Source organism: Gavialis gangeticus, unplaced genomic scaffold (genome assembly GCF_001723915.1).
Source record: "Gavialis gangeticus isolate Ggan-Ray unplaced genomic scaffold, GavGan_comp1, whole genome shotgun sequence".
Lineage (NCBI taxonomy): Eukaryota > Metazoa > Chordata > Crocodylia > Gavialidae > Gavialis > Gavialis gangeticus.
Window position 1 is genome coordinate 14,063,819 of NW_017728995.1, and position 7,884 is coordinate 14,071,702.

Below are 7,884 nucleotides of genomic sequence, written 5' to 3' on the forward strand. Positions count from 1 at the left end.
ACCCTACTGTTTATGCAGGTTAGGCTCAGAGAAAAAGTTGGAATAGCCTGTTTACTGTGAAGTTGTTTGCTGGCAAACAGGACGTAGTCATATTCCCTTCTGGTTATGATGTTTTGTATTGCACAGAAAAGTTAAAAGAAGAAATGCTCTTCTGGGGAGGGATTTCTTAATGTAATGGGAAGGTATCTCTATGCTCTGTGATGATGCAAATTACCTTGACCAAAGGCAGGAGCAGGATACATAAGCTTAAAGTTAGACATTTATATCCATATTTTAGTTACCTAAATAGGTTATTTGTTTTTCAGAACTGTATCAAAGGCTCTTTTAAAGTTTAAAAAATGTGGTTCTTGACAAATTTGAATAACTGAAATCAGTTTAATCTTGACTATAACAAAAAGTAAGTACTGTATACTATAACCAGTACAACCTGAACCCTCCCCTTATTCAAGGCAGAGGCTAGAGAGACATAATTTCAAGGGTCTGGAGGGGTCTGTATTTCAGTGAAACTCTGGGTTTCACTTTTAAGGCACAATCTGGCCTTATATATGAACTGTTTAGAAAAGATTCCTGTTTTTTTTTTTTTCATTTGCAGTCTGTATATTTCACAGCTCTGAAGTCAATGAACAAGTTTTATGGCAGCTCTGGTAAAGTGAAGCTCTCCAATTAGAACATAGTTGTAAAACATACAGTAATATTTCCCCCCTGCTTCCAGGCAGTGACTTTTGGCCATGTCAGTTATAACTAGCTCAAAAAAAAAAAAAGAAAAAAGAAATAAGAAATAAGATTGTTTAACAAATCCAAAGAGAGTTATAAAGCTATACAATCCCAGAAGGATTTCAGACAAGTTTATTCTGTTCAGCTCAGTTTGCATTTATACCAAGTCTTTGGTGACCTGAATTTGGCTCAGCTATGTGAAAGGTAGAGGAAAGGAATGCTGGTATATTTAAGGGATCTTGTTGCAGCATGACTGATAGAGAAATAATTCCATGATGGCTGCATAGAGGCTTAATGCTACCAGTTTATATTCCTGTAAGCATCTTAGGGCAAGTTTTGAACAAATAAATAAGTAAATAAATAATTAAGTAGAAGCAAGTAATGATATTAGCCAAAGCTTTTTTTTTTTTTTTGAACTAAGTACTCCCAGGTAAATCTAATTAATTGTGCAATTAATTAGTGGTTTAATTTTGACTGGAAAAGAAGCAGGCATCTGGAAGTTAGTTCTCTGGTTTATTTGACAACTCTAGATGAGGACTAGGAGAACTTCCTGAACCAAGAAAGAAATATAACTCTCCAACAGTAGTCTTTCATATTGATTTTGATACTGGAATATATTCAAGATGTCAAGAAACCTCCCTGGAACTGGTTCTACATTATCAGAGCATTATTTTAAATCAGGGCCATCCAGCTTATGGGCAGCTGGGGGCCACAGAGGCTGTAGTCCCAGGTCTGTGCATGGCATGGGCTGCAGACCGAGGGCCACTTGCTGCATGGACAGTCTCCTCCTGTGCTGTCTCCTACCATGTGGACAGCTTAGCATGCCTCTCCCTCCTCCAGTGCATATACAAGACGCAGCTTAACTCCCACCTCCCTTTCTGGCTGTGTGCGCCATTTGGGAACCCCACTCCACCCCTGCAGCACAGGCAGCCCTGCTATCCCACGCCATATGTTAACCACCTCCTCCCCCAGCCCACCTGCAGTGCAGGCACCCTGGTTCCTTACTTTCCCTCCACCCCCCTCCCCTGCCAAGTGCGTAGCATAGGCACCCTGGCACTCTCCCACTGCGCCACCTCATGCCACCCCACAGGAGTAGGGGCAGGAAGTAGAAGCCGGAAGAGGGTAAAGGAGGCTGAAGAACCTGGTTCGCAGTGGTGAGGGTGGAGGGAATGGCACCCATGCCAGGAGCACATGGACTGCATGACAACCTAAATCATATGAAATACTATACTATGCCCCAGATATGTAGAGAATGAGATGAGTAACCTGAATATCATCCTGAGAAGATATTTTATCCTTACCGGTCAGTCTGGTTTGCTATATACCCAGAATACTCTAATGCATCCATACATTTACAGAACAGCTGAATTGAGTGTCTTTAAGCCTAACCTTATGCTGCTAAACTCAGGAAATAAGCTGTCCATGACTCCAGCAAATATCTGTACTTTTTTCAAATATCATAGGATTAATTGAAGTGCAAAGTTTTGGCTAGAAATGTAAGAAGTAGTTTGTAAATTCCTCAAAGAGGAAAAATGGTATACAGCTGCTGTTTAAAAACATAGTTAGTGCCATAGTGTACCATAATATGAGCTAGTCATTATCTCACTGAGATCCCAATGAATTCAAGATGAAATATTCTCAGTTTGTTTTCCACAAAGATGGTGTGGTTGGTATATCAAAAGCAATATAAATGAAAAATGAATTCTAAGATAAGGTAGTACTAAAATAGTGATTCTGAAAACATCCATGTTTTAAAAGCCTTCAACTCTGACACTCTACAACCACAACTTGGTTTTAGGAGCAGATCCAAAACTGAAAGGGACCAATTATCCAGTTCCAGTTTTACATGGCTAAGATCTTATATGAACAATGGTGAAGAGCATGATGCGGTAATTGATTGTGAAAAGGATGTAAGGAACTTGTGAGGTCAGTTTCTCTCCTTAGATTTCCACCATACATTTCTCCAGGCTCTTGAGAAGAGATCACAGATTCAGTACCTCTGAATTTAAACCCATCCAACACCTTAATCAAATCTAAGCCGCAAATGAGTTGTGTTGGCCAGCTTCTAGTCCTGTTACACACCATGGTGTTGCAAATGCCTTAAGCTCTTGGGATTCTGGGGTTAGGGAAATCTGCCAGTACTCCTTTGTTAAATCTAATATAGGTATATACTTAGCCTTCCCAAGCCACTGCAGTCATTTGCCAATTTGAGGCACAGAATAAGCATCAATTGTGACACCACATTTAGTTGTCAACAGTCTATATGGAATTGGATTATCCTGTCCAGTTTGGACACTAGGATGATGGGGCTACCCCCCATGTCCAGCATGCTTTGTATGTCCTTTCTTACAGTCTCCTGCAAGCACTCAGAAACCCTGAAGAGCCTCTCCTGTATTGGGCATCTAGGCTTTAACACAATGTAGTGGGCAATTAAGGGGGTACCTTCCAGGTTTATCCATGAAGACATCTGGGAAGTCCTTCACCAAAGGAACCTTATCAGCCTGGACCCTGAGATGGGTCTGCTGTGGCAGCCAGCTTCCTTTCCCAGGTTTGTCCTCCTTCTAGCACAGAAGAGTCCTACCTCTGGTACTTCTCCTTCACTCTTCCCCTGTGGTTTTGCCTACTGGGTTTTTTGATTCTTAGGGCCACACCCTAATTAGCCTTCCCATAGCTATAGCCCTTTGGTTTAACTTGCTGCCCTCTAAAGGGTACTGGCCATCCTGTTACAATGCCTAATAGGTCAAAGTGAATCTCAGTGTATATCTACACTTGGTATTCAGTGCCAAAGATAGATCCTGCCTAAACCTCCCACTAGAACAATGGAACAAGATTTGACCATTTGTATTGACAAGGATCAAACATGTTCAATGCTTACAATAGCATGAGTGAATCCTTTGCCCTGGGATGGTTTACAGCAGATTGAGAAAGGAAAATACACATAGAGGGTCAAGTCACTATTTGACGTTAGTGTCAAGCTTATTTTTCAATGTGGACAGTGCAGGACAAACAATGTCCACATTTAAGGCTTTTTTTGAAAAATCCATCACATACACCAAATAGCTACATTTAAAAGTGGTACCAGATGTCTTTGTGCTAGGAAGAGCACAACACCCCTGCTAAATTTTCACTTAAGTCATTGGCTAAAAGAACTAAAGATGGCTTACTGAAGAAACATAGAGCCTTATGTCATGCATTCACATTACTGTTTACAACAAAAAATACATTGTAAATCCTTCAGGACAATATTCTCATATTCCTATATATTGTTTTAATACTTCACCAGACTACAGATCCTAATTTTTTCTGCCATGCAAATTTAAATCTATTCAAATGAATAGATCATAGATACTGTACGCATTTTGTATATTTAGATCTGGTAAGAACTGCTATTTTATTGCAAGGTTGTTAGATATGCTTTGCTGCATAATTTTAATGCTACCGGGTTTATAAAGGCGCTTTTTCTATTAATAGTATTACCACTGTATACAAGATCTATTTAATTGATTTTAAACATAATCCATTTCCCTACTAAAGAGTTCATGTTCAGAATTTGGCTAGTTAAATTGATAGATGATAAAAAGGTAACTGGCATTTTGGGATTATTTAGGGTTTCTAATTATTTACCTTTTAAATAAAGCAAGCAGGAACAATGAGTACACTGTTGATAATAAGATAACATTTAAAAAATTTTGTGGAGTTAGCAATTGTGAGACAAATTCTGCTCAAAGCTATATTACTCTAAATCTAAAATAGCTCAATTGACCTTAATAGATTTTACTGACTTCCAGATTCACACAAATCTAGAAGATAGCTAATTTTGGGCTTGCATCTATATTTATACTTGCTAATGTAGGCCAGGTTATGAGATTACTAGCTGTGGCAGCATCCTTTTGAAAAAAGTAGACAAGATAGATAATTTATTGGGCCAGTAAGTAATTTGTATATATGTGTTCAGGGTGCCTGGTGTTTCTCTACAATCTGAAAGTTCTTTGTGGTTTTCAAGAAGTAGAATTTGAAGTGGGCTGTTCCTTTATCTACCTCCAAATTATTTATTTCCCTATACCATAGTGACAGCATAAAAGCCTACAGCAAAATGGTGTCTTCAGACATGGATGCATAAAGGGAGAAAAATGGGATATTTACTTATAGTTGTGGCTTTGTCGTCCATGTAGTGAATTTGATGACCAGGCCAGCTGGCCTCAAGAATTTATTTTCTTTCTCATACCAAATTGGCTTAGCTTTATACACATGTGCTTACTTTTAAAGTAAAAAATATAATTTAATAAAATGTATGTTACCTTTCTTAGTCAGTTGTGCAATGAACAAGCTCAGTCACAGACATTGGTATTGTACGCAGTAACATTCAATCCTGTTTGACAGCTGGGAAAAAATACATAGACCAATTGCAGGTCTCAAAAAACCTGGTCTGAAACTGTGCTCACAGCTGTATACATCGGGAAGAAAGCTATCCCTTAGGAAGGAAAGGTAATTGTATGGTTAAGTTACCCAACTGGGTCTCTGGAGATGTCATTTTAGTTCCCAGCTTTGTTAAAGTAAGATATTGGGAAAATTACTTAAATTATATGATAGCAGTTCCTTACTTTTCCCGTTTAAGATCTATGAGGAAAGGAGCGTCCCCTTTCCATATCTGAACAGTGTCTGGTCTTGGTTCAGGCTTATAGGTTGTGCTGTGACCTAGGCAAGAAATAATAATATAGCATTTTTCAGTGTCTTTTTTTGTCGAAAACCAGCTTCCTTCATAGTTCTAAAGAAGAATTTGAAGTGGGCTGTTCCTGTATCTACCTGCAAATTATTTTTTCTGCCTCCACAATGACAACTGTTACTTCAAACTTTAACAAATTCAACCTAGAAAGGTTACTTGGAGGTAAAGACTGTGGGTTCAGTCTTGCAAAGAGGTTGAATACCTTCTGGGAATTTACAATTCTCAACGTCTGTGAGGTAGCACTTAGTGGAGGTAGTAATGACTACTTCCTCAAGACTGAAGTCCATCACACCATGGCTTAGCTGCTGCCAGTACCTGAATCAGTTAGTTTAAACCTAGCTTGGGTTTGACTACACCATCCTGCAATCACAATAATGACCATAATACAGACATGACTATAGCCAGATAAGGGTATTTGATACCTGAATACATGTATGGCTATAGAGCTGGGGGCTTTTACAGTTAGAAAGCAAATAGAATGTGCGGGGGAGAGAACCTGCAAAACGGCCTTGCTGGGAATGGGATCCATTCCAAGTTTTGCTTTTTGTCCTTTGGGTTTTAATCTACCTGTTGACTTTCTCACTTACTATTTCTGTGGAGAAGTGGTAACTAGGTTAGGATACAGTATTCAGTCCTTCTGTCCATTTACTCCTTTTCTAGCTAGCAACTAGCTAACTCTTGTAATACAGATTTCCTGGACCCAGGACTTAGAACTAGACCCAACCTCTGTTGTGTTTTTAAACACATGACCAAGTCAAATAAGTCTTAGGAGCTTCAAAGGACTCTGTATGTTTGTGTGATTCCCCGATTTGTTCATTTCATTTTGCTTATTTCCATTTCATTTCTAACTAATGTCAAGTTCCTCCTCCTTCTCTTTATTAAATGTTATTTGTGTACAGTTTTCTCCTATTAAGCCAACAATGCATTATCATGGCACGACAGAATCAACCTATAGTAGAATTCTCTTGAAACCATTGATGAGTCCAGAAATAATATATGAATCTTTACTTTATCAGGTTTCATGTGTTTATTACTCTTTGTATGAAGCAAGCTTTATCTAACAGGGTTTTTGTTTTGCTTTATTTTGTTTATCCCTTAGTATGTAAGTCTCTGGAGAATGTTATGTCCAATAAACTCTTTTTGTTCAAAGATGAAATGTTCATTGGATCAATTTGCCAGTCCCCCTGATCTTCAAGAAATCTTTTTAATTCAGTAAAAAAATCTCATTTTTCTTCCTCATTTAAGTTTTTGAGTCTCATTATTTGTCTCTTCTCCAGTGCTTTGTTGGCCTAAAAACAACTCTTCAGAATGCTATGCAGCACTGAAAGCAACAATCTACACTATTTTATGCAACAGTGTTTCTGTCTTCTTTGATCCATATTGCTTTTTCTGAGCAATCATAATCTACAATGTTTCCAGTTTCACATCTTTATTGAAGCTGCACATTAATCCAAAAGCTTCAGGGATTTTTGGGCTTTAATAATTCCTTAATCTCCTTGGGTCAGATTCCGATGACTGCGTAAATCTGATGTAATTTTATTGGACTCAGTGGAGTTATTTTAATGAATGCATTATTGTATCTGAAATCAGAATTGGTAAAGAAAAAGCAGTTGTTCATTGTTCATTAAATTCCACCTTGTGATGAATCCATTGGAACTGAACTCCTCTGAGATCTGCTTCCTAATAATCTATTTAACTGAGAAAAAAAGGTCCATTTTTCCTATCAGCTTAGTGGAATACAGACCAACAATGCACAACCGACACTTCCCAAAAAGGAAAATGAAAAAAATGTATTCACATGTGGTAACAAACTACTGCCCCTTTAGATTTATGTTTGTCTTTATGCCACATACTGTTGAAAATTGAAATTTTCTGTTTAAATTTAATAATTTAATTTAATTCTTTCAGGAAAAAGTCCCTGATTTGGAATGATCAGAATGTCCCCTTCAGACTATGTTTGGGACAACAAAGAAGAAATGGGCCCTGGATAACTTACTCTGTTCTAATAGGTTTGCACTGAGCCAAGTATATGCCCGGACAGAACTTTAAAGAACCAAAGGATGTGTGAATGTGCTGTATGGGTGTTCTCATATAATAATCAATAAAGTTCAGTATACCGCATAACTGTAGTCATTTTCAGCATCCTCATTTTTATTCTGACAAGTTATTTGGTCCACTATGTTTGCAGTAACAATATTTCCAACATATCAATATATTTCAATGTATCAATCACTACTCCAAAATACCAATTTACTCTACATAGCCACAAGAGACGCTAGGTGTGTCTACACAACAGACTTCAGTGTAGTGCAGAGATATCCAAGCTAATTTTAAATTAATTTGTTTGGGTATTGCTAGAAGTTTAGCTTCAGTAGGATAGGATGGAGTGGATACATCTGCACATCAAATTAATATGGCTGGATAAACTCTGGCACAATTGGTGTCAG

The 7,884-nt window shown here is 38.0% G+C and overlaps 1 long non-coding RNA gene across 6 annotated transcripts in view; it reads left to right on the forward strand.

Moving 5' to 3' along the window:
- Positions 1 to 7,566, forward strand: part of LOC109287948 — a 153,416-nt gene extending 145,850 nt beyond the window's left edge. For 2 of the 6 annotated variants that reach the window (XR_002095018.1, XR_002095025.1), the window contains 2 exons: positions 3,067 to 3,262; positions 7,346 to 7,566. This is a non-coding gene — a long non-coding RNA (uncharacterized LOC109287948). Of the gene's footprint in view, positions 1 to 3,066; positions 5,200 to 7,345 lie in introns of all 6 variants that reach the window. The other 4 variants (XR_002095022.1, XR_002095020.1, XR_002095023.1 and 1 more) reach the window with 3 other exon arrangements.
- Positions 7,567 to 7,884: the final 318 nt, after the last annotated feature.